Source organism: Rhinatrema bivittatum, chromosome 5 (assembly GCF_901001135.1).
Source record: "Rhinatrema bivittatum chromosome 5, aRhiBiv1.1, whole genome shotgun sequence".
NCBI lineage: Eukaryota > Metazoa > Chordata > Amphibia > Gymnophiona > Rhinatrematidae > Rhinatrema > Rhinatrema bivittatum.
Genome location: NC_042619.1, coordinates 131,382,993 through 131,407,695, shown reverse-complemented (window position 1 = coordinate 131,407,695; position 24,703 = coordinate 131,382,993). Strand labels below are relative to the sequence as shown.

The window sequence follows — 24,703 nt, the reverse complement described above, 5'->3', positions numbered from 1 at the left end:
AATCGGGCTTCGAACAATTGAAAATATCGGACGATATTTTCAAAATCATCAGAAATCGGGGGCTCCCGATAAGAGAACCCCAGGAGTAGTGGAGTACCAAGTGTTGCGGTAGCCTGCTGCACTCAATTGACTTTGAAAATCCGGGAAGAGAAGAGAATAATAGTGAGCCCATCAATCTGCATAGGTTTTGTCCATGGGCTTAGGAGATTTAGGAAAGTCCATTCGCTCCAATAGAGCCATGTCCATCATGCATTGATGCCAGGCCACAAGTGACAGCGTAACCAAGGGGTCAGTCCAATCAGCAAGTATAATATGGCAGGCTAGTAGAAAAGCAATCCTGTCAAAGCGATCCTGGGCCCCGGTATACTTCGCAAAGAGTGCCCGCGGTCTAGCCAGCAGAAGAACAGCAGACAGTCGTAGAGGGATCTGGATACATTTAGTGACGCAGGTCATTAGCGGAGTCCAGGAAGTCTCCAGGGACGAGCAAAGAATCAACCGATGTAACATGGTGCCTTCAGCTTTGGAGCATTTAATACATAATGAAGAAGATAGGCGACCCATACGAAAGCGGTGCACATCGTCACAAATGGTATGATGGATAATCCGAAAATGCAGATCGCGCAAACCACAGTCCTTCAGCCGTTTATGGAGAGAGGTGAAACAAGAAGTAAGGAAGGGAACCGTGACGTCCCTTGCACAAAACAGTGTCCAGTAGCTGGCCAGAAGATCAAGATGAGAAGACGGCAACACGCTTTTAATCAGTCTACTCCATCCTTTGATAGATTTGTGTGAGTACGCAAATTCGAACAGAGTTTTAGCAAAAGCAGTTTCTCGTAAGAGCTCCTCTGGTTGCCAGCAAAAGGCCTGCAGGTAGTGGCGAGCTTGGAGATAAGCAAAGAAAAACTTACGTGGTAACTTGTAATTTTCAACCACAGTTGCATATTGCAACACTTGGGGGGCATCTTCTTCAAAATAGTGGAAGGCATACACAAGGCCGCGATGAGCCTTTCTAATTGTATTTTGTTTATTCATGGCTTTCTGAGAGCTAAGCCCACACTCAACAGGTGTTGCAATAGGCCTAATACCATATAAGTCTTAAATGTCTTTTTTTACTTTTTTGCAGGGTTTTCTGTATAATCCAACCCATCCCTGTGGGTGGGACTTTCCTGACCCATAGGCATATTATAACAACTTATTAAAAAATTATGTAATTTCGGTTCATATAGAGAACTCTTATCTTTCCCTTGTGTCATTCTTAATAATAAAAGTAATAATTAATCTTTTTCTTTTTAGCTCAGCCATGTATTGTAGTGAGCAGTGTGTTCCAGGGAATAGAGTCGGGCAAGGTTGGGTTTTATTTGCATACTTTTTTTTTTAATGTGCATAAATTCTCTTGTTAAAATTACTTTCCTTATGAGAACATCTGCAGGTTTAGAACAAAAGCTGGCTATGAAGGAATGTCCCTGAAACCCCTCCTTAACCTGTGCAGGACCAGATATCTAGTCTGATCCGCCTTAAAAGCTAGAGGAGCAGACAGCTCTGTGGGCGGGACCCTGGTGAGCAGGAATAAGAATCTGGGCCCAACTAGGAAGAGACAGGCCCTGCGTTTCCACCAGAAGGCAGCTCCTGACACATCTGAAGTGAAGGCTTGTTTGAATTATACTGCTGGAGGTAAGCAGATTACATTTTGTGAGCCCTGTTTCCTGTTATAAATAAAGCTGGAATTATTAAGAGAGAAAGTGTGCCCTTAAGTCTCCAGACTAAAAGTTTACTTGGCTATCCCACTCTGGAAAAAGCTGTCTTTCATGAAACTCTTATTGGTTTTGCTATGCGGATCAATGCAATTATCATGGTAGTGTAAATCCAATGCATTCTGACTACACTCTGTCAGTAGGGAATGCAAGAAATCAGAACAGACATACAAAAATGATATCTAATAGATTGACTTAAAATTATATATATATCTCACTCTGAATATTGTCAGTCATCTCCAGACAAGGATGTATAATTTGTAAACTAAAGAGTTTACTTGCTGAAGAAGCCGCAAACCCAATGCCGTTGCTTTTATGGGGGGGGAATAGGCCACAAGCTACTTGGCCAAGCTTGTGCAGTAGGTTGGTAAAAACTGACAAAAAGAAAAAAGAGCACGGGACTACCACAGAGTTCAGATGGTTTGGCAGGGCGAACTTCTATTGTACGTCCTCAGATTTTTATCCAAATTGTCTGCAAGCCCTTGGATGTAACCACCACAAACACCACCCAAATGAGTCTACTGTTAAGATATATCTCCCTCTCCAATCTTGTTTTACCGCACAAGAACAAACAGTGTTTGAAACACTTCAGCGCACAGCCACCAGCATTGTTACCAAAAACGACGGGGAAATGGTAGGAGCAGCGCCTTCACTTACTTCATTGTCTCACACAGGGCCAGAAACTGCTAGCGTAGTGTGAGGCTCACTTCATATTATCTGAGGCAGAGCACAGAGTAGTAAAAGTGACAAGTGTCACTGTGGTGTTTTGCTCATGATGTTGAAAAGCTCTCTAATACTTCACTGTCCCTAATTGTTCATTATGAGGGCAGTTTTCAGGGCCATGTCTGCGGGGAAAACGTTGCTCTACCCATGGAAATTGCCCACCCTGTGTGCAGGGCCCCAGTTATAAGCATAGTGCCATTACATGCGTAATTGTATCCAAGGTGCATGGAGGCTTTCCTGGAGGCGGCTTCGGAGGGGGGAGGGGCCTGCAAGTACCTCCATACTTGCAAAATTCTCATAGTAGGAGCTTAACTTTATCTGGATAAAGCATCAGCACAAAAAGGAGGGGTTTTTTTTAATGAAAACTGCTTAAGAAAAATTGCCTAAGGGAACATTTTACCATTGAAAATTAGTGCGAAGTCAGGGAGTAAAAAGCACTTGCCAGCTTTACATTTCTGTGGGCAGTCTGAAAATTGTACTCTAAGTTTGATATAGACATATAAGGCTCGATATTCAGCACCACTTAACTGGCTGAGTATGACTTATCTGGCTAAGTGGCAGCATCTGAATATCCGTCCGTGCTCAGTGGCCACCACTTAACCAGATAACTTCTTATCCAGCAAAGTAGTTATCCAGCTAAGTGGTGGGCAGGACAGGGCCCTTAACGGGAAGGATCTGCTTATTCGGCTAATTTCAGCAGTGCCACTCTGCGGCGAGTTTCCCTTTAAAATTGGCTTGCAGATCTGCAGGCCTTGAAAGTTACCCTCTGATGAGGAACATTAGTGCCTAGATATTAATGCCTTGTTTTTAAGTTTTTGTCTGTACCCTTGAGCTCTCAGCATTCTCCATCCCTCACCCCCTTTCTCCCCCGTCAAGCTGCCCACCTGGGTGTCTCAGATGATCCTTGCCAGCTCCAGGGTTTCACAGTTGCCTCTTCTGAAGAAGCAACTTCAGTGTTGGTTGGTCATTAGGGGCTGCTATTGCTCCCATCTCTGCAGTATGTTCAAGCCTCACCAGCCCTATCGGATGGAGCATTTGAACCTGGATCTCTCAAGCTGCAGTTCAGAGTTCCTGTTCCGATCTTAGTCACAGGATTATTCCATTAACATCTACATTGAAGGAAAAAAAAAACAGTAAATGCAAATTTCTCTCATGCATATTCATTGTGGATATCCTGAAAACCTAACTGGCTATGAGGTTACCAAGACAGGTTTGCAAAGCAAGCTGGAAATGGTACCTTTTTGATTCTTCGTTCAGGGATAGGGTGGCCACTGCCATATTCCTAGAATACAGACTTTTGGTAAAAGCTATATCAAACATTACCACATTTAAAATCCAACCTTCGTGCTGATAGAAAAATATTTATTACTTTTTATTTTTCACATGTAAGTATACAAAAGGAAGTGTAGTGAAATGTAGATGTAAATTAAGGATTTGCATGTGTAAGGCAGCTTAGGCCTTACTATAGGCGATAGAGAATGCCATGTTTAATGTTAAGAACTTTCCAGCAGTGGGAGGTCCTAGGGCTGTAAGTGAAAGCAGTGAGGGCTCTTTTCCAAAACAGGGGATGGGTTTGGGAGGAATACGAGCACTGTCCACTAGGCAAAGAGAGGAGTCTTCTCATAGAAGGTGGTAGTTGTTTTTGTGTGTGGGGAGCCTGGAGGGACAGGAGTCTCTCTCTGGAGAAGGAGAAACTCTTCTGCTGAAAGTGGAGCAGAACTGAGAACTTCTAGCCACTAGAAACAAGTGGGAAGATTTGTCTGGGGCAGTGGTTCTCAAACGTTTTTCAGTCAGGACACACCTGGCAGATGGTTCTCACATGCGTGACACACTGAACATGTGACTGTTACAGGGCTAAATGTAAACATAAAATCTGCATCCTCAGGAACCCCCTCGACCCCCAGCAATGGGTGCAGAGCAGAACTAGGGCATTACCCGTACAGCTCACCATACAAAAAACATATTCTAGTTCTGATGATATCTCAGTAAAAGCAAAACAAACTCCCTTTACTATCAGGCACAATAGCCTTCCTTATGAAAAGACAGTAACTTACCACTAATGCATGTCCTACTGAGAAAACACAACAAATAAGATTGATACAAATGCCTACATGCTAATAAAATACCTCTCCATTATGGCCCTTCCTTCTCTTAGCACCCCTTTTACCCATTGATCATCTAATGGTCCAGCTGACTCCCTCGCAGGCTTTTTGCATCAAATGTACCTGACAAAGTGTTTATGAGTTTTTGCTTCTACGACAAGCTCCTTTTCAAATTCTGTTTTTGCCTTCCTTATCAATACTTTGCATTTAACTTGCCAGTGCTTATGCTGTTTCCTGTTTTCTTCATTCAGATCCCTTTTCCATTTCTTGAAGGATGTTCTTTTGGCTGGAATGACCTCTTTCACCTCACCTTTTAATCATACCTACAGTCTTTTTGCCTTCCTTCCACCTTTTTTAATGCATGGAATATATCTGTATTTTTAAACAATGTCCATGCTTGAGGTAAGCTTTTGACTTTTGCAGCTGTTCCTTTCAGTTTTTTCCTAACCTTTTTTTTTTCATTTTATCATAATCTCCCTTTTGAAAGTTAAATGCTATCACAGTAGATTTCCTTAGCATCCTATTTCCTGATATCAAGACAAATTTGATCATGTTAAAATCACCATTGCCAATTGGTCCTAACACTATTATGTCTTTTACCAAATCATGTGTTCCATTAAGGATTAGATGTAAAATCACCCCCCACCCTCCAACCTTGTCAGTTCTTATACCTGCTGCTCCATGAAACCATCATTTATTTCATCTAGACACTTTACCTCTTTAGCCTATCCTGATGTGACATTTATCCAGTCAATGCTGGGGTAATTTAAATTACCCATTATTACTGAGTCGCCAATTTTGTTAGCTTCCTTAATTTCTGTTAGCATTTCATCTGTCTGTTCATTCTGGTCAGGTGGACAGTAGTACATCCGGACTCTTGTTCTATTCCCCTTCTCAAATGGAATTTCTCTCCATAAAGATTCAACAGTACATTTTGTTTTTTGTCGAACTTTTATCCTGTTTGACTCTATGTCCTCTTTAACATATAGCATCACCCTCCACTAATTTGATCCATCCTTTCATTGAAATATAATTTGTATCACATATCTCATTGGTTAACCTTCTTCCACAGGTCTCTGAGATGCCAATTATATCTACCTCTTCATCCAGTGCTATACACTCTAACTCTCCCATCTTGGAGCCAATGCAATACAGTGCACTCAGACTAGTGCACAACTTGATGCACAATTGGATGCGCTAGAATAACTACTGTTGCAATAATGAGATTGGCACATCCAAAATATGTGTCCAAATCTGAATGTAGCTAATAGCGCTCATCACATGTAAATGCCATGTTAATGAAGCTATTAGCTAGTACCCCGAATGTAAAAAAATCACATTGTTAACCCTAAAAAATTAATGCCAGCCCTGGAGTCGGCGTTAAGTCTTGGGGTGCCCCAAGCCATCAACAGAAAAGTAGAAAATACTGCTTTTCTGTGGTTCCTCTGACTTAATATCATCACGATACTAAGTAGGAGGAACCATAGAAAGCAGCAACATGAAAAAAAAAGTCTTGCCAGCATTCAGGTTAGGAAAATGGACGATCAATTTACCAGCATCTGTGTTCCTAACCCATGGCTGTGTGTGGGTTCAGAAAATGGACGCTTGTTAACTGAGCATACGTTTTCCTAACCCATGGCTGTGCCTACAGTCACCTTTCCTGGGTGCCCGATGCCAAGGATGTGCTAGGGACGCACAGTTTCCCCTAGCACATTCTTTTTCATGTGGCTGTTCGTTTGCATAACGCATCGCACGCTCAGGAGAGGTGGATGGGTGTATTAGGACATCCGTTTTTAGCGCTTCCATATTGTAGCAGCCTGCTTATTTTTTAGACTTACAGCCATTTGTTTACAGACATTTCTAAGCATGTATTTTGTTTGAATTAACAACCTGCTTATCAGTTGACCGGGGTAATTTGGAACCTTCTTCTCTGTCTGCTCTTTACTTTATGGCACATGGGCTATTGTAGCATTTATTGCAACCTCTTTATCAGGATGCTCTAACATCCCTGTTTTGTTAGTATCCTTCAAGGGTATTTCATTCTGAACCATGCACTTCTGAGCCACTGTTGGCTTTTCGCCATCATCTAGTTTAAAAGCTACTCTGTCTCCTTTTTAAAGGTTAGTGCCAGCAGCCTAGTTCCACCCTGGTTAAGGTGAAGCCAGAATAGGCTCCCCCTTCCCCAGAATCAAACTAGTGACTAGTTGCCCAGGAGGAGGCACTCTCTCCTTTCCAGATCAAATATAAATAAGTCACCTTGGCAAATTCATAGTTTTAATACACGCAAATAGTAACTTCAGAAAATAACCCAAAGTCCTATTTCTAAACACACACAATTCCTAACATAATACTAACAAATACTAACTTCTGCAAGCACACAAAAGAGCTAATGGTTTCCAGTTTGGATATCTTTAGGCATGGTGCTTTTTGATGTCTCTGCTGAATTTGGTCTAATAAAGCCAGTGAGCAAACAAAACGAAGGATAGACCAGGTCTCCTTAGGTATAGGGATGTTTAATTTGTCATACAACTTTTCAGGATAAATCAGCATGTGCCCAACTCGGGCCAAGTTTTGCCCAATCACACTAGGCTGCATTAGGGACTAAGCTGGTATATATTGGGAAAAGCATTTATGCAGGAGCAACTAAACTTGTGGGGAGACATATTTTGAATGGGTTTGTTTTGAACAGTTTTTGGCACCTTTCAGTTCAATAAGTTCTTCGAGGGTGCCCACACCGCTGTTTGCAAGAGAAGCACCGTTACATATACAAGTGAGATAACGTGTGGAATGCCATCCACCACAACTAAAGATTGGGTTAGTTACACCACCGCTTTTCCCAATATGCACAAGCTTAGCCTCTGATGCAGCCTAGTTTGATTGGATGAAACTCGGCCTGAGTCGGGCACATGCTGTTTTATCCTGAAAGGTTGTACGACAAATAACGTATCCCTGTACCTAAGGAGACCTGGTCTATCCTTTGTTTTGTTTGCTCAGCTGAATTTAATATTCTAGATCATTGGTTCTCAACCGTTTTCCTTTTGAGCCACACATAACAGACAATGGTCGCATGAGCAACACACTGCTCACTACAATCCATGGCTGAACTTAAAAAAGCCTAAGTATTACTATTATTGTTAAGAATGGCACAAGGGAAAGATAATGCTTGTAAAAAAAAAAATCTTTTATATTTTTCTTTTATTTAAACTTTATTCCAATTCTTTACCTTTTCTTTCGCTTGTTAATAATTTTAATTAGAAATGTTCTTTGTATTAGACTATGGAAATTTATTTCCTGCTATTCTGTTTAATGTAAACCGGTATGATTTACATCGGATGTAAGAATGTCGGTATATAAAAATTAAAAATAAATAAATAAATAAGAGTACTCTGTCTGAACAGAAATTACTAGGGATGTGAATCGGGCTTTGGACAATTGAAAATATCATCTATATTTTCAAAATCGTCAGAAATTGGGGGCTCCCCCGAAACGATAGGAAAACCTCACGATATTGATCGTGGGGGTTCTCTTATCGTTTTGGGGGAGGGTGGGAAAAGTGGCACACAAAAATAACCCCTAAACCCACCCCGACCCTGTAAAACTAATCCCTTTGCTTCCCCCACCCTCCTGACCCCCCCCCCCCAAAAAAACATTTTACAGGTACCTGGTGGTCCAGTGGTCTCCCGCTCCCGGGCCGTCAGCTGCCACTAATCAAAATGGCGCCGATGGCCCTTTGCCCTTACCATGTGACAGGGTATCCGTGCAATTGGCCAGCCCCTGTCACATGGTAGGAGCACTGGATGGCCCGCGCCATTTTTAAAGATGGCGCTGGCCATCCAGTGCTCCCTGCTACTGTGCCACAGCTTCTAAAGAGATGATTCTTGTTGTGCATAGATCTTTAGTTTCTCAAATATATACCGAACTGTTTTTAGAACTTATTAAGTTGCATGTGCATTGTTTCTGCTAGATTACTTACTTTGGACACAAAGTTGAACCATAGCTTCCAACATTTGGTTATGGGCCCTGATACCTAATGCGTAGCCTTTTTTGGACTGCCTCAGGTCTTAGACACAGAAAATATTTTAGTCATGCCAAAAAATTCCATATAAATAACATTTTTTTTGCAACATAGCTCGATCTAAAGTAGAAGACCTTTTAATGCTAGAAGATGGAAAATCATACCCTACATGGTCAGCTAAGATATGTGCCCTCTTCAGCAAAATAGACATTATGGATGCACTTGAAAAAGACTGCTCAGCTGAGAGAGGAGCCAAGCATTTGTGAGAAAGTCATGAAGCCAAGCTTAAAGAAGAAATCGTCCTGTACATAAGTGATGTCTTTTTTAAAAGCTAATTGCAGATCTGCCTATAGGGAAAGAGATATGGCAAACACATTTGCACAGGTGCCTATGTTTTCCACATCTATAACTATCCAAGACTGTTAAACTCAATGCTAACAGAATGGGGCTGGGGGAGGGGAACCTGACTACAGATGTCAGTTTATATCAATACAAAAGATTTTAAAAATAATGATGTCAATTTGTCCAGAATAGCTCATAATGTTTTTAAAGCAGAAACAACAGATGTGATGTGATATCTGTGTAAGAAGAAAGGGCATGGAAAAAGGCATTGTAAACTAAATAAAGAGAATGTTAGAACTGCTAACAAACCAAAACCCTTTGAAGAAGAGAAGGAGAAAATGATGCTTCAAAACTGAGGTAAGGCAGAAACACAGATCATGAAGAAAATGTAAGTAATGATTTTAGCAGACAAATATTTGTTGAAGATAGCAAATAATCCAAATCAAGATGCAAAAACAGATACTATCTGGATTCTACCAATATATGTGCAATGAAAGTGCATTCACTTGTTTAGACAAATCCTACAAAACAGAGGTTTGCCTTGCAGATGGCAGGTTTGTTGAAGGCAAGGGAAAATGAAAAATCCAAGTAAGTAGCTTGATTGATGAGGGGGAAGTTAGAACTGTTGAGTTTATGGATGTATATTGGACCCCTGAACTGGATAGGAATTATCTAAGTCTTTCATACATGATGCAAAATGACTGTGAGATCCAACTTAAGAACAATAAGGACCAGATTTTAAAAGGCCTACGTGCATAGGTGGCCTTATGCGAGCAGGGCCTATTTTTAAAGGCCCAGCCACACGCATAAATCCCCGGGTCACATGTACATCCTGAGGCTTTGGGAAAGGAGCAGGGAGGGGGCAGGATGGGTGGTCCGGGGGGCGGGGCAGAGCGTGGCTAGAGGCCTCTGGCACAGCGGCCATTTGCCGCTGTGCTGGGGGATCTGTTGCCAGCAGGATGCCTGCACATGCAACCTGTGCCTGCCCCGAGGCAGGCTCAAAAGGTAAGATAAAGTTTGCGGGGGCTAGGTTAGGGCTAGGGGGTGGGTAGGTTAGGGGAAGGGAAAGGGAGATTAGTGTAGGGGGTTGGGAAGATCCCTCTCAGTCTGCTCCAAAATTGAAACAGACTGGGAGGGAACTGAGGAAGGCCGTGGGCATCGGCGCGCGCAGAATGCACAAACGTGCACCCCCTTATGTGCGCTGACTCCGGATTTTATAACATGCGCACACCTGCACTTGCATGTTATAAAATCAGGCGTCCATGTGTGTACGCCGGGTAGTGCGTGCACATGGACATGCGCGTGCTTCTTTGAAAATTTACCCCTAAATGTATAGTGGAGAGAGATGGTGAGGTTTTGCTAAAAGCAAAAAAGACTAGTGCAAACTTGCTTGAATTGTTACAGCCTACAGAAAAATTCAAGGCAATTAAGGCTTATTCGCATGGAAAAAGAGGGATCAATTTATGGCATAGATACTGTGGGCATAAATAGAGGCTCTTCATAAAAATAAACAAGCTTAGAAGAGAGGAATTTGCAGATGGGCTTGAACTTTGCACCTGCAAAGATGATAAGAACATACTTTGGGGCGGATTTTCAGAGCCCTGCTCGCGTAAATCCGCCCAAAACCGGGCGGATTTACGCGAGCAGGGCCCTGCGCGCCGGGAAGCCTATTTTACATAGGCCTCCCGGCGCGCGCAGAGCCCCGGGACTCGCGTAAGTCCCGGGGTTTTCGGAGTGGGCGTGTCGGGAGGCGTGTCGGGGGCGGGGCCGGAGCGCGCGGCATTGCGGGGGCGTGTCGGCAGCGTTTTGGGGGCGGGTACGGGGGCGCGGCTATGGCCCGGGGGCGTGGCCGCGCCCTCCGTACCCGCCCCCAGGTTGCGGCCCGGCGCGCAGGAGGCCCGCTGGCGCGCGGGGATTTACGCCTCCCTCTGGGAGGCGTAAATCCCCCGACAAAGGTAGGATGGGGGTTTAGACAGGGCCGGGCGGGTGGGTTAGGTAGGGGAAGGGAGGGGAAGGTGAGGGGAGGGCAAAGGAAAGTTCCCTTCTAGGCCGCTCTGATTTCGGAGCGGCCTAGGAGGGAACGGGGGTAGGCTGCGCGGCTCGGCGCGCGCAGGCTATACGAAATCGATAGCCTTGCGCGCGCCGATCCAGGATTTTAGCCGATACGTGCGACTACGCGCGTATCTACTAAAATCCAGCGTACTTTTGTTTGCGCCTGGAGCGCAAACAAAAGTAGGCTGTTCGCGCTCGTCTGAAAATCTACCCCTTTGTGAATGCTATGTAATAACAAGCGCAAAATAAAGCTCATTTCCTATATTGCAAACAAAAGATAGCAAACAAATATTGGATCTGGTTTGTGCAGATATTTGTGGCCCCGTAGCAGTAAAAACAAAGGGTGGCAACCAAGAGCTATTTTTTAAATTTTTGTAGACTGTTATTCAAAGTACACTAACACCTATCTGTTGTCAAATGTAAAGTTTTTGAAACATTTAACAATTACTGTGCCTATATGAAAATAAATTTCAGAGAAATGTTAAAAGATTTAGAATTGACAATGGAGTGGATTCTACAACAAATAAATTGAGAAATTTGTAAGAGAGAAAGACATACGAAAAGTCTAAAAGCTATAGCCCTTAACAGTGGCATATTTTGATGAAGAAGAAAGGATGAACCAGGATAAATCACTGAGCCTTGGATCTGAAATAGCAAGATCCACAAATAACACATGGCTTTACTAGAAAGAGAGCAAGAAGGGGTTACTGAGTAAGAGGAGGATGATTTTGTGCATGCAGAGGCATGCATAGCTTCCAGTGATAATGACCTACAGGAAGAAGAAGATGCAGATGCTGATGACGTTTTTCCTCCGAGAACTTCAGTCTCAGAACCTGAGGAGAAAGAATGACATTGATAATCAGACAGAAGGAGATGCAGCACCTATATAATCAGAGCCAAAGCTAAGGAGATTAAAAGTTCAAATAAAGGAAATCCACTACACCGTATATGCTGCATAATTCAAGAAAAAGCTGTGTCTGACTCAGTTTCATGGAGAGATATTGAGTATATGCCTCCTGCTGAGGCAGAAAAATGGAGAAATGCAGCAAAAGAAGAAAAAGAGGCTCTTCATATAAATAAGACTTGGAATACTGACAAAGTTGCCAAGAGGCAGGAAAGCTGTAGGATGCCACTGGATTTTAAAACTAAGGAAGCTATTTACTAAGCATTTTTCCCTTAGACATAGAAAGGGAGAAAAACCTTTAGTAAACAGGCAGAGGGAAATGGGCAAAGGCACAAGGCAAGATTGATAGCCAAAGGCTACATGCAAAAATATGGCTGGACCTCAATGAAAAGTTTGCGCCAGTTGTGAAGCATAAGAATCCCGCTTAGTGTGGCAGCAAGAAAACATTTACAAGTGGAACCTCTTGACATAAAGACTGTTTTTTTTTGGATGGGGAGCTTAAAGAAGAAATTTATATGTACCAGTATCAGCCACAAGGATCTGAAGAACCAGACAAAGAGAGACTGGCATGCAAACTACACAAATCCTAAAGTAAGCTGCTAAAACATGGGCTGATAAACTGAGTGAGATGCTGAGAAACATGAGATTCAAGCAAGGAGAAAGTGACCCATGCCTTTATTCTAGACACAAAAATGGAAGATGGATGTACATTTTGTGCTATGTAGATGATTTGATTGTATGCTGTTAAAAGAATGACAATAGTTCAGAGATCGTAGACTGTTTAAACAAAGAAGTGAGGTCTGAGAGTGACAGGATATTCCTGGGTTGTGGAACACTGCAGTTGCTGCTCCTATGTCCAGTTTTGCCTTCAAAACTGGACATAGGAGCAGCCACCCGAGCCTGCCACAGCAGAAATAGCTCCTCTCCCTGGCCCATTAAAACATAAGAACATGCCTTACTGGGTCAGACCAAGGGTCCATCAAGCCCAGAATTCTGTTTCCAACAGAGGCCAATCCAGGCTATAAGTACCTGGCAAGTAGCCAAAAACTACTTATATCCCACGTTACTGTTGCTAGTAATATCAGTGGCTATTTTCTAAGTCAGCTTGATTAATAGCAGGTAATGGACTTCTCCAAGAACTTATCCATTCCTTTTTTAAACACAGCTACACTAACTGCACTAACCACATCCTCTGGCAACAAATTCCAGAGTTTAATTGTGCGCTGAGTGAAAAAGAACTTTCTCCAATTAGTCTTAAATGTGCCACATGCTAATTTCATGGAGTGCCCCCTAGTCCTTCTGTTATTCGAAAGAGTCAATAACTGATTCATGTTTACCCATTCTAGACGTCTCATGATTTTAAACACCTCTATCATATCCCCCCCTCAGCCATCTCTTCTCCAAGCTGAACAGTCCTAATCTCTTTAGTCTTTCCTCATATGGGAGCTGTTCCATCCCCTTTATCATTTTGGTCACCCTTCTCTGTACCTTCTCCATCACAACTATATCTTTTTTTGAGATGCGGTGACCAAAAAAAGAGAACATATTACACCAGTTTTGCAAAGCCTTCATTGGCTCCCAGTCGAATTTCGAATTAAACATAAATTGTTATGTATCATTCATAACATTTTATATGGTGAAAGAACTGACTGGTTGAATTCCACGATTAGGCTTCATGTGCCCCAAAGAGGATTGAGATCTACGAACAAAGGGCTTCTTATGGTCCCCACAGTGAAATCCGCCCATTTAAGTGAAGTGAGAGACCGTGCCATCTCAATCGCAGGTCCCAAACTCTGAAACACCCTACCGCAAAATTTAAGATTACAACTTGACTTGAAAAAATTCAGGAAGCAGTTAAAAACATGGTGTTTCCAGCAGGCGTTTAAGGTTAATCTACAAGGCATTGACTGAGAGGTTTACGAGTCCCTATTTATCTTTATATTTTATTTTCTTACTGATTTTTAGTAATGAATGTAATTTTATTTTAGTCTTATTTTATTATGATGGTTTATGTAATTTTATTCTACTGTTAATTTTATGTTTTTATTTGGTTTTAGTTATTATGTACACTGTCGTGATAGAAACATGTTTCTGTACAATGGTATAGAAGAATTGTACAAATAAATAAATAAAAAGTGCACAGTATTCAAGGTGCAGTTTCACCATGGAGCGATACAGAGGCATCATGACATTTTCCGTTTTATTCACCATTCCCTTTCTAATAATTCCTAACATTCTGTTTGCTTTTTTGACTGCCGTAGCACACTGAGCCAACGATTTCAATGTATTATCTACCATAACGCTTAGATCTCTTTCCTGGGTGGTAGCTCCTAATATGGAACCTAACATCGTGTATCTATAGCATGGGTTATTTTTCCCTATATGCATCACCTTGCACTTATTTATTTATTTATTTATTTATTTATTTAACATTTTTCTATACCGAACTTCATGACAGGCGTCATATCAGGCCGGTTTACATCAAACTTAGGGGTTAACTTAGCAAAAAACCATATAACAAGCAGGCCGAAGCGCAGGTACAAATAACAGGGATAGGAACTTGGAGGCTAGAGTAGCCAGGAAATAAAGGACAGAAAAAACTGGAGAATGAACATGGATGAATATGCAGTTACTGGTTTGTACATTTAGTCTATTGAGCTAAATGAAAGCACTGTTGCGATGTTATACTTAAGGGAAGGCTTTGACAAAAAGCCAAGTCTTGAGTTTTTTCCGGAAGGTAATCAGCCAGGGTTCCAGTCTTAGATCAGTCGGCAGGTTGTTCCAGATGAAGGGGCCAGCTGTAGTCTTATCTACATTAAATTTCATCTGCCATTCCGATGCCCAATTTTCCAGTCTCAGAAGGTCCGCCTCCAATTTATTACAATCTGCTTGTGATTTAAGTACTCTGAATAATTTTATATCATCTGCAAATTTGATTACCTCACTCGTATTCCTTTCCAGATCATTGCAGGTGCCACCTGTTGGAACACTCTACCCACCGAACTCCGTATTGAGCCCTGCTCTTTCAAATTCAGGAAAAAGCTAAAGACCTGACTCTTCGAGCAGGCATATCCAGCATAGGTCACCCCGCTTTTCCTCCCAGTCATTTGACATTGTTGCATTATATTATTAAGTTATTTATTACATTATATTACATTGTTTATTATGTTATTTCACCTGTTTGGAACTAATTAATCATTTGCACTCTATGTCTTTCGCCTTGTTGATCACTCCTTCCGTGCCCTTCCATTTTACTTCCTCTCACCCCCCCCCCCCCCCCCGTTCCTTGTATTTCTCATAGTTCTATGTAAACCGATATGATGTACCCACTAATATCAGTATAAAAAAGCTGTTAAATATATTGAAAAGCACAGGTCCCAGTACAATTCCCTGAGGCACTCCACTGCCCACCCTCCTCCACTGAGAAAACTGTCCATTTAATCCTGTCTTTTAACAGTTTGTAATCCATGAAAGGACATCACTATCTATCCTATGACTTTTTACTTTTCCTAGAAGCCTCTCATGAGGAACTTTGTCAAGTGCCTTCTGAAAATCCAAATACACTACATCTACCGGTTCACCTTTATCTATATGCATTATTCCTTTCAAAACAGTGAAGCAGATTTGTGAGGCAAGACTTGCCTTGGGTAAAGCCATGCTGACTTTGTTCCATTAAACCATGTCTTTCTATATGCTCTGTGATTTTGATCTTTAGAACAGTTTCCACACTTTTTCCTGGCACTGAAGTCAGGCTGTTTCCCAGATCGCCCCTGGAGCCCTTTTTTAATATTGGGGTTACAATAGCCACCCTCCAGTCTTCAGGTACAATGGATGATTTCAATAAAAGGTTACAAACTTTAACTAATACATCTGAAATTTCATTTTTTAGTTCCTTCAGAACCCTGGGGTGTATACCATCCAGTCCACATGATTTACTTTTCTTCAGTTTGTCAATCAGACCTACCACATCTTCAAGGGTGATCTTGATTTGGTTCAGTCCATCTGAATCATTACCCATGAAAACCTTCTCTGGAACAGGTATCTCCCCAAAATCCTCTTCAGTAAACACCAAAGCAAATAAATCATTTAATCTTTTTGGGATGGCCTTATCTTCTCTAAGTGCCCCTTTAACCCCTCGATCATCTAACGGTCCAACTGACTCCCTCACAGGCTTTCTGCTTCGGATATATTTTAAAAGTTTTTACTGTGAGATTTTGCCTCTACGGCCAACTTCTTTTCAAAATCTCTCTTAGCCTGTCTTATCAATATCTTACATTTAACTTGCCAATGCTTATGCTTTATCCCATTTTCTTCTGTTGGATCCTTCTTCCTAGGATCCTAGCCTCTTTCACCTCCCCTTTTAATCATGCCGGTAATTGTTTTGCCTTCCTTCCACCTTTCTTAATGTGTGGAATACATCTGGACTGTGCTTCTAGGAAGGTATTTTTAACAATGTCCACGCCTCTTGCACACTTTTTATCTTTGTAGCTGCTCCTTTCAGGTTTTTTCTAACTATTTTTCTCATTTTATCAAAGTTTCCCTGGAGCCACTGGATTTGGAGCCGTGGATTTGCTTACTGTCCCTCTTCCAGTCATTAATTAATATTATGATCACTATTGCCAAGTGGCCCCACCACCGTTACCTCTCTCACCAAATCCTGCGCTCCACTGAGAATTAGATATAAAATTGCTCCCTCTCTCAGTTCCTGAACCAATTGCTCCATAAAACTGTCATTTATTCCATCCAGGAACTTTATCTCTCTAGCATGGCTAAGCTGTGGCATGCTTACAATGATATCACAATGTTCTGCCAGCTCCCCGAGCTTGCAGTGACGCGACATCGCTGAGCCTAGCCATTTTGTTTCTTCCTTGATTGGGCAGCCAGTGGGCCCCCCCTTCAGGATTCTTGAAGCCCCCATTGGGGGGTCCACCTCCCCCAGTTTGCTCAGCCCTGGTCTAGATTACTGTAATGCTTTGTTCCATGTCTGACTTCAAATCAAATCAGAAGACTTCAATTAGTCCATAATACGTCCGCTAAATTAATTTTAGCAAAAAAGAACAGATCATGTTACACCACTCTTATTTGAATTCCATTGGCTTCCCATCTCACTTCGTATCCAGTTTAAATTGGGTTGTTTAACATTTAAAGTCTTCAGGTGGGGTATTCCCCAGTATCCTTCTAATTGTCACATTGCTTATCACCCTCTGCATAATCTTCATTTGTCACAATAAAAGTTATTAATAGAGATGTGAATCGGAACCGGAATCGGTTCCGATTCACATCGTGAATTTTTTTTCGTGCGGCCCGATCGGGTTTTATTTTATCGACTGTGCCCGAGCCGATAAACAAAAAACCCACCCCGACCCTTTAAAACAGCTCCCTTAGCTTCCCCCACTCTCCTGACCCCCCCTCCAAAACATTTTAAAATTACCTGCTGGTCCAGGGGGTCTCGGGAGCGATCTCCCGCTCTCGGGCCCTTGGCTGCCACTAATAAAATGGCGCCGATGGCCCTTTGCCCTTAACATGTGACTGGGTATCCATGCCATTGGCCGGCCCCTGTCACATGGTAGGAGCACTGGATGGCCCGCGACATTTTTAAAGATGGCGCCGGCTATCCATTACATTTTTAAAGATGGTGCCAGCCGTCCATTACTCCTACCATGTGACAGGGGCCGGCCAATGGCACGGATACCCTGTCACATGGTAAGGGCAAAGGGCCATCGGCACCATTTTTATTAGTGGCAGCCAACGGCCCGAGAGCGGGAGATCACTCCTGGGACACCCCCTGGACCACCAGGTAATTTTAAAACATTTTGGGGGGGTCGGGAGGGTGGGGGAAGCTAAGGGAGCTGCTTTAAAGGGTCGGGGTGGGTTTAGGGGTGTTTTTGTGTGCCGTTTTCCCGCCCTCCCCCAAAACGATAAGAGAACCCCACGAACAATTTTGTGGGGTTTTCGTATCGGTTTTGGGGAGCCCCCGATTTCTGACGACTTTGAAAATATCGTACGATATTTTCAATCTTCAGAAATACGATTCACATCCCTAGTTATTAACGCTTCCTTCACCCAAGATGGTCAGACTGGAGTGCACTCGTGAAACTTGTTTTACGTGTCTTGCACCCAGCCTTTGGAATTCACTTCCATTAGCCTTACGTTTGGAAAAATGCTATGGTAATTTTAGAAAGTTTTTAAACACTCATTTTTTTCAGGTGTTTTCAGGTTAGCTGACTTTTTTTTTCTATACTGTAGAGCCTTCTAAGCTCTTACAATTTATATATAGCATCTAGGTTATTATTGTAGTTTTTATTATGTTTATGTATTACTTATTGTAGTCTTACTATGTTCATTTAATATTTGTGTATTTAGTAATTTTAATAGAAACATAATGTATTGAAGTATTTATCTGTTAACTTTATTATGTATCTGTAAACTTTATTTTATACATTTATCAATTTTTATGTAAATTTTACTTTGCAAATTGCTTAGATTTTATTATAAGATAAGTGATAAATCAAGGTAAATAAACTAAGCTAACTTTAAAAAATATACGTGTGAAGATTTTATGTACCCCGCCCCCCACCAAGTATCAAACTTTTCGCTCTCTCTCCCCCAGCCTGAAGCTTCAGCTCCTCTTGCCACTGCTATAGCTTTCTGGCTCCACTCCCCTTCCATGACCTCATCCACATGGTTCAAGCCTGCCCAGCATCTCCCCTCTCTCCTCCGCCCTCAGAATCTGCCCCCTCTCTCCTTCCTCCCTCAGCATCTCTCCTCTCTCCTCTTCCCTAGCATCTGCCCTACCAAGCATCTGGCCTCTTTCTTTTTCCTCCCCCATCATCTGGCCTCTGTATAACCTCTTGGACAGAATTCCCTACCTGGGCCTTTTCCCTTACCTGGCTTGACTCATAATCCAGGACCCCAGGCCTATAGCAACAGCAATAAAAGAGAAAGTAAACATGAAGCCTGTGAACTGGCACACATGATCACAAGCCCTGCGGCATCCACATACCTGAGAACTTTTGATGTGGAGTCACCTTGAGAGCATATCAATTAGTGGGGGAGGGGGAGAGGGCAATGTGCTTACAAACACACACTCTCACACAATCACGGGTTTACTTTCACAGACAGACATGCTTGTTCTCTCACACAGATACATGCTGCATCCGCACCCCTAACACAGGTTTCCTAAGTAACGGGAAGCCCGTGCCAAAGGAAGAGGTGGGGAAGCCACAGGGCCGGTAAGCTTGCCACCAGTTCACGGATCCTGCATTTACTTTTCCTTTGGTTGTTGCCTCATTGTCCCCTGAACAGCTTCTTTTCACTTCCCCTAATCCTGGCATTTCTGTGAGGGAAGGGAAGAGGCTGATGGAATTGGGAGAATTCATTTTGGGGGGGGGGGGGGGAGGGGGGGAAGGAGCACTTGCCATTCCTTGCTTACCCCCTCCCCTGTGATGATATTTATGGTTGGGCCTGAAGGAACTAGGGTGGCAAGCCCTTTGTTAGAGGTGGCACTTGCCACACCTTCCTCCCCATGCCTATAATCCTGAATGCTTGGTGAGAGTAAGTCACAGGGACACAGACTGCCTTAGAAAGAAAATGTGACAGCGACAGACTAGTGTTGGGAGAGGATATGAAAAACAACCTCAGACTAGGGCTGGGAAAGGAAGTGAGAGGCAGCTACAGACTAGGACTGGGAGAACTGTAATTTCTGGCATTATACTTTACCCCAGTGTGCCGCACACAGGTGAGATTTTCAAAGGGAAACTTCACGAGTGTAATGATCGGCCGACCGCAGCACCCACACCACAGCTGGCCCTGACTCACTGTCATGCTGCCTCTCCCTGGGACACTTCCAGCCACCTCTCCTCGGGTACGCGTGCACATACATCATCTTTATGGGCCTTTTGGTGAGAACTTCTTCATGGCACCCTCTGATGATGTCAGCCCTGCTGGGCTATTTAAATAGGAGCAGAGCAGCAAGTCAGCACCTCAGCAAAATATCCTCCTGCTTCCCGCTGGTGTTGGCTGCCAGTTCCTGCCTTGCTCCTCGCCTTGTTCCGGTCCTTGTCTTCCTTCACTTCTGCTTTGCTCCTGTTCCCCACCTTGCCCTTTCTTTGTCTCTGGTTCCTTGTTCTCCTTGGACTGATCTCTCATTGCCCAACCCTTGCCTGGATACTAATTCTGCCTGACCACCCCCTGATTTGACCCTTGGACTGCTCTCCTAGCTGTGCATATTCTCCTAAGTCCTGCTGGACTCTGAACCCTAAGGCTCGACCCATGGGGAAAAAGGTTGGTATAGGTAAAATTTCTCTTTCAATCCCAGCTATTAGCATGAATGACTGCTGTCAGCATGGACCATGCCCTGTCTTTCGAGCGGGGTAGTAGCAATTCCACCACAGCCCATGGATACACTGCTTGCCAGAGAGGAGTTTCTCTTTGAAAATCACCCTGTGAGGGCTGCCATCTTCTTAAAGGGCCCTAGCAGCCCATATAACTCCACCTCCCTGCATAAGCCAAATCTCTGAGAGTCTCAAGAGACTCCCTATCCCCCCTCACCCCCATGGCCCCATTAGGCAGCCGAATTAAGAAGTAAAAGTCAATATGATAATGAAGGCCCCAGGTGGAGGCTCCGCCCCCTCCCTAAATACCTCACTTTGGTAACTCAAATACCAACCTCCCTGGAGCTCACCCAATCACCCCCATCCTAGCTTACTTCCCTGACTGGGTCCTTACTGGAACTTCCCTGGTAGCACAGGGGGGGGCCCAGTGTACCCTCTATAGCTCCAAACCCAGGGCCGCCAGTTTTCAACATGGCGTCGACCAAGGTCCTACCATTGCCATTATCATATGCTAAGTAAATAGCAAATTGATGGGTTTTTCCTTTCTGTAAATCAGCATACGCTATTCGCTATTCGACATCCTACTCCTAGAGCACAACAAGGCATGCTGTAACATCCGGGAACTCCTCAGTGGTCTTGACTGTTTCCAAATAACTAACTAACCACCACTTATGTGGCTATGTCTTTCATTGCTGCCTTGTGTAATAAATCATGTAGGAGAATAAGAAACACATTCTGATGATTTTACTTTATCTATAGATTTCCTTCAGTTCAAACATTCCATAATCTAGCAATCATCTTAGTTTATTCTTGCTTTCCCTGCCACAGTAAATGTTAATGGTACCACACACAATTATCTTTTCCAGGAAAAATCTTTTTTTTTTTTACATTTTGGCATTTTTGTAGGGTTTTTGGTAGATAATTCCCACCAAAAGCTAGTTTTCTTTCTAGGCATATTTCATCCAATTTAATTTGTAATTTATGCCATACCCAATATAGTTTCAATTTTCAAATGAAAATTGATGAGGCAGCGAACCACAAATAAGTATCATATCCCACTGATTATTGGAACATTCCCCATAAAATCATATGACTGAGTCTGGCCAGCAAGTATGCCTTAGTGCTGCGTGAAGCATGGCCTGAGCAGCAAGCAGCAAAACTGATTTACTCAGGGGATGCCCTCATTCTGTTCCTATGGGTGGAAAAAATCCTTTGTATTTCTGGCCAAGAGTTTACAGATGGTCTAAACAACTTGAGCTACAATTGTTCTATACTTGACCAAAATAACTAGCTGTAAATTTGAAAAGGCTAAACACATGCATAGAAGGTGGAAGAATAAACAAATTAGCTTAGCGGGTGAAGACTCTGGTTTGAGGCGGATTTGACCTGACTGTGATCCTGTGCTGACATTTGCAGGGTGGAAAATCACTTAAGTATTGCAGAATTCCTGTTGAACCCTGAAATGGATTGCTTTGCAGGGCTTTGGATTAAACCTGGACTGGAAGCTGAGAGGACTCAGTATTGTACAAACGAAATGAATCAGACCCACCCTTGGTTTGGGAAAGGGATTTGTAAGTATGATCACCCGTTTCGAGATCAAGCCTATTTTAAGTTTCTCTGACAAAATATTTTTTTGCAGTGATGTCTTTTTAAAGCAGCAGAGTCTTCTGTGTCATAATTTTTAATTTTTCATAAGTAGGAGGGCTATCCTTAACACAGCAAATGGGCAGGGCTGTTTTAAGCCTCTATGGGGCCCTGAGAAAACCTCACTGGGATAGATCCCTCACCATATTAAAAAAAAAAGAAGAGAAGATTTACTGCCTTCCAGCTGTGCTGAATTTCACTCAGCCAGAGAACAGCCCTCTGCTTCCTGATCCAGGCCCTCCCCTCCCAGGCAGCCTCAGGAAACAAAATGGGAGGAGAGTGAGTTTGGAGCACAGAGAGCAAAGGGGGATCATTTTGGTAAGATTAGGAGGGGCTGAATGGGGATTACTGGGGGTGAGAAGAGAGGCTGAGGGATGAGAGTGGATCAGATGGGGGGAAGGGGGAAGTGGTTGTGTGTGTGAGAGAGAAGAGATTGATGCTGGTGTGTGTGTGCCAGATTGAGAGGACAGAGAGGAGTTGTAAGTGGGAGCAGCACCAGAGCACAGCAGGGATACCTCCCTCCTCTCCTTCCCCCTCCCCCACCCACTGCAAATCAGGTTCTCGCTCCCTTGATCTCAGATTCTATCCCCCCGGATCCTGGTTCCTTCCTTCTTTCCTCTTCTCTCCAGATCCTAGAACACCCTCCTCACCAGCATTTCCTATTCCCTTTCCCCTTTTCTCAATCCCAGAACCTCCAGATTCCTGATTTTCCCCCTTTTCCTTGATCTTCCCCATCTCTCATCCTCACCATCTCATCCTTTCTACTTCACCTTCCTCATCCCCAGTCCTCTTTGCTTCTCAGACTCCTCCTATCCCCAGTGCTTTCCCCTTCTCCTCACCCCATTCTTATTCCTCCTCCTTTCCTTTCCTCTCCCCATCCCTGGTCCTCTCATTCTCTCCTTCTCTGCTGCCCATCCCTGAGATCTCCTTCTTGTACTAATACTTAAGATCCCTTTTCCTCACCCAATAAAAAAAATAAATTATACAGACACAAGCAAGGTTGCAAAATTACTTAATTTTTATAATCTGAAAGATGGAAATGTTTGCCAATGTGCTTCAGATTTTTCCGGTTTTTGCCACACTATCTATGCCTGAGCTGCCGTAGCAAACTGTGGCGCCCTGCCTTCCACCTCCTGCTCACTGTTATCTGCCCTTACCCGGGGGGCAACAGCAGTAACAGTGCCTAGGGGTGGCAAACTCCTAAATCTGTCTCTGCCCAGGGCCTCGTGGGGCTTAAAACAGCCATGGGCACGAACACAAATCCACCCCAGGAAAGGCCAAAGAGAATTTAGAAAACATTTTTTTGCTTTTGAATTAAAATTCTATGTGCATTCTCCTGATTCCACAAAATAATAGATTTGTATTTTATATGGCCTTGCTGGATTGCATCTGTGTTCACCCTAAATCATGCTGGTATTCCTCTGATATTGCACTCCTTGCAGTTATGTCCTGTGCACGGCTGCTTGCCTTCTGAAGGGAAAGTCATGTGCTAGGAAAAGAGAAGGCTGCCTGAATGTTTTGTTTCACAGATTTCCTATTGGAGGGCTCCACATGATGTTCTGTCTTCATTAAGTTTCATATTTTTCCATCAAAAGTCTGGGAAATACAGTTCAGGAAATCATGAAATCCATAGTTATCGTTCCAAAGGTTTGATATGTCCAATGGTAGGAAGTCGTGGTTTCCCCAACGAGGCTACTCTCTGGGAAACAGAAATGCTGTGTCTGGCTGGGATTTTGTTGGAGTTTTTTTTTTGGTTAATGTTAACAGAAGTTCAGGTTCCAAGATGATAGTCCAATGAACATTCCTATTCTTTTTAAAGTTGCTCTTTGGTGCCAATGATTTGACGTTCATGCTATAGTAAGATGTCATAATAATTATATATCAAGGTTAGACTTGGTCTACTGATTAGGGAAATGGTCAGTGATCCAGAACTCTTCATTTTCATTGACTTTTTCTAATGAGCTGGTTAGTTCCTAACTTTACTTCCCTGTGGAGGTTTCCCCTAATAGCATCTTTTCTCTCCTCCTGTGTAGGTTCCACCTGCAGCAGAATTCAGATGCCATCACTGATTCCATACAAGATGTATTTTCAAATTTACTATGACTTCAGGAGGTCAAGGTTTTGTTGTTTAAAATAATCTAATTAGCAAAGATAAATTAGAATCTATACAAAAGGATGCACTGTTGTATCTAGTAGGTAACTAATAATGAATGTAACAAATATTATGGGAATCGCATAGGAAGCAGAATGCCCCAGGAAGTGCTGAGTCTGCCTAGCAGTTTGTCAAATTAAAAACTAGAAGTAATGATATTGCATGTTCTCAAATTAAAAGATATAGTATAAAGAAAGAGTTATACAGCCAGTGATGGGTGTTGTGTTTGAGGCATTGTCGACCCTTGGTCACAATGGAAATGACTCCGCCCACAGGGAGGAGCCCCATGGGGAACCACTGCAATAGGCTGACACAGATAGCAGACACAGAATGGATAGAGTCTTTATTGTACTGCTGTAGATAGATGGTGAAAGCAGGAAGGTAAAGCACTGATCCACGAAGTGCCAGTACATTCAACAGGCTCAGAAGTTAGTCTCACCCAGATGTTCCTGATAGGCGGGAGCCCGCAATGCGGGTAACGCCACGGCTGGTGGGTGGAGTTGGAGCGCCGGATCATAGAGGTACTCACAGAGTGAAGGCGTCTTCCTGGTGGTAGAATGGTGGGACCGAAGGTCTGTGGTGCAGGATATGAAGTAGATAGGCCCTCAAGGAGCGAATACCCAATGGTCCAATATCCTGAAAGAAGAATAGAGAGAAGACCCCCGAGGAGCGGTTGTCTTAGTTA

The 24,703-nt window shown here is 43.1% G+C and overlaps 1 long non-coding RNA gene across 1 annotated transcript; it reads left to right on the top strand.

Annotated features, from left to right (window-relative positions):
* Positions 1–1,612: 1,612 nt before the first annotated feature.
* Positions 1,613–24,133, top strand: LOC115091521. Its single transcript, XR_003856744.1, has 3 exons — positions 1,613–1,671; positions 21,701–21,793; positions 23,900–24,133. It is a non-coding gene; the product is annotated as an uncharacterized LOC115091521 (long non-coding RNA).
* The last annotated feature ends 570 nt before the right edge of the window (positions 24,134–24,703 follow it).